A 2,500-nucleotide genomic window follows, 5' to 3' on the forward strand; every position below is an offset into this window, starting at 1 on the left:
CAAAGCGGGCTCAAAATGCCGCTTGAATATTTCGTGCATGGAATAATAGAATATGATCTCGGTTCTATTTTGTTGGTTTTCAGAACTCCGAGGTAATGATTAATAGGGATAACTGGGGGCATTCGTATTGCGACGTTAGAGGTGAAATTCTTGGATCGTCGCAAGACGAACATCAGCGAAAGCATTTGCCAAAGGTGTTTTCATCAATCAAGAACGAAAGTTAGAGGTTCGAAGGCGATTAGATACCGCCCTAGTTCTAACCGTAAATATGTCATCTAGCGATCCGCCGACGTTACTACAATGGCTCGGCGGGCAGCTTCCGGGAAACCAAAGATTTTGGACTCCGGGGGGAGTATGGTTGCAAAGCTGAAACTTAAAGGAATTGACGGAAGGGCACCACCAGGAGTGGAGCCTGCGGCTTAATTTGACTCAACACGGGAAATCTCACCAGGCCCGGACACCGGAAGGATTGACAGATTAATAGCTCTTTCTTGATTCGGTGGGTGGTGGTGCATGGCCGTTCTTAGTTGGTGGAGCGATTTGTCTGGTTAATTCCGGTAACGAACGAGACTCTAGCCTGCTAAATAGGCGTCGTCATTTAGGTGTGCTCGATTTCGGTCGAGCAACTCACTGGCGGCGTATTAAAATTCTTCTTAGAGGGACCGGCGGCTTCGAGCCGCACGAGATTGAGCAATAACAGGTCTGTGATGCCCTTAGATGTCCTGGGCCGCACGCGCGCTACACTGAAGGAATCAGCATGTTCTCCCTGGCCTAGAGGCCCGGGCAACCCGTTGAAACTCCTTCGTGCTGGGGATTGGGGTTTGCAATTATCCCCCATAAACGAGGAATTCCTAGTAAGCGCGAGTCATAAGCTCGCGTTGATTACGTCCCTGCCCTTTGTACACACCGCCCGTCGCTACTACCGATTGAATGATTTAGTGAGGTCTTCGGACCGACACGCGGTGGCTTCACGGCCGTCGGCGTTGCTGGGAAGTTGACCAAACTTGATCATTTAGAGGAAGTAAAAGTCGTAACAAGGTTTCCGTAGGGGAACCTGCGGAAGGATCATTAACGTAAATTATCAATCTCGAAAGAGTGCGATAATGAACGATAATAAAATTGTAAAACACAAATATCGACGTTCGGAATGTGTCGTTTCGATGCGAGGACGCGATTCTCACTCTCTCTCTCTCACACAGCAGTGTGTCCGAGTCAGAGTCCAGAGTCGTGTAACGCGTCCTATTCTGATATTTTTCGATGTCGATTTCGAGGAAAGTACGATGTGTTAACGCACATCGTCATCTTCAAATAAAATGTATATTTCTTTTTTTTTTTTTTGTTTTTTTTTTTTTTTTTAACTTTTTTTTTTTTTTTTTTTTAATTTTTTGAATTTTTCTCTGTATACTAAAAAAAAAAAAAAAAAACGAAAAAAAAAAAAAAAATAAAAAAAAAATAAACTCATATCACTGGCGTATAGAATCGTTCGAGTGATCGTAGAAATTATAAAAATAAAACAAATTAAAAACCATTACCCTGGACGGTGGATCACTTGGCTCGCGGGTCGATGAAGAACGCAGTTAACTGCGCGTCATAGTGTGAACTGCAGGACACATTTGAACATCGACATTTCGAACGCACATTGCGGTCCGTGGAGAAACATCCAGGACCACTCCTGTCTGAGGGCCGGCTGTATAAAAATATAAACCACACTGTTCAATGTTTAATGTCGTAATGTCTATTATTTCGTAACCGACTCAATAGACTGACTGACGTTTCTCGAACATATGACGGTATCCGCGTTCGATGTGTTATATTACGTGTTTAAATATACTTAATATAAATCTCGTTCTCGGTCCGTTCAAATATAACAAATACGATGTGTATGTATGTTTACGTTTACATGCGTGTGTGTGTATATATTATTTATATTTTTATATACGCGTTCGTGTGTACGTTTACGTCACGGAGTTTCGTTATGCGACGTCAGAGAGACTGAGAGCGTCGCTCGTCGCCAGACGAGGAGCGCCCATCTCCGACCTTTCGATCGTTTCATTGAGTTGTTCTCGATCAAAGAGGGTAATCGGAGTTTAGGTGATCTCTTCGTCTCGTGATTATCGAGTACGTGCGTTTCTTTTGTTCATACTCTAATGTCAAAATTTCGAATACAAAAGCTCCGCGATCGTTACGACGTATACGAGACGAACGTGTTTATATGATGTGTAAATAAAGCGCGCTCGCATCGTTGAACGTGATGACATCGAAACATTCGTATATATATATATATATTGTATATATATCGAGTAGGCGGACTCGACGTCCGAAGAGCGCGTCGACGCCGACGTCGGAACGATCGGAATGAAAATTCTCTCTCGTCTCGACGAAAGCGGCGCCGTCGCGTTGACGGATATCGCGTCTGCCTCGTTTTTTTTATCGTTGGCCTCAGATCAGGGAGGATCACCCGCCGAATTTAAGCATATTAGTAAGCGGAGGAAAAGAAACT

At 43.9% G+C, this 2,500-nt stretch overlaps 2 non-coding genes across 2 annotated transcripts in view; both read left to right on the forward strand.

Annotated features, from left to right (window-relative positions):
- The first annotated feature begins 1,529 nt into the window (after nt 1-1,529).
- On the forward strand, nt 1,530-1,686 carry LOC125076539. Its single transcript, XR_007120491.1, has one exon. It is a non-coding gene; the product is annotated as a 5.8S ribosomal RNA (ribosomal RNA).
- A 748-nt stretch (nt 1,687-2,434) lies between these two features.
- LOC125076542 overlaps nt 2,435-2,500 on the forward strand; it is a 3,997-nt gene continuing 3,931 nt past the window's right edge. The window contains exon 1 of the ribosomal RNA XR_007120494.1: nt 2,435-2,500. This exon is cut by the window's right edge and continues 3,931 nt beyond it. This is a non-coding gene — a ribosomal RNA (large subunit ribosomal RNA).

This window comes from Vanessa atalanta, unplaced genomic scaffold, assembly GCF_905147765.1.
Source record: "Vanessa atalanta unplaced genomic scaffold, ilVanAtal1.2, whole genome shotgun sequence".
NCBI lineage: Eukaryota > Metazoa > Arthropoda > Insecta > Lepidoptera > Nymphalidae > Vanessa > Vanessa atalanta.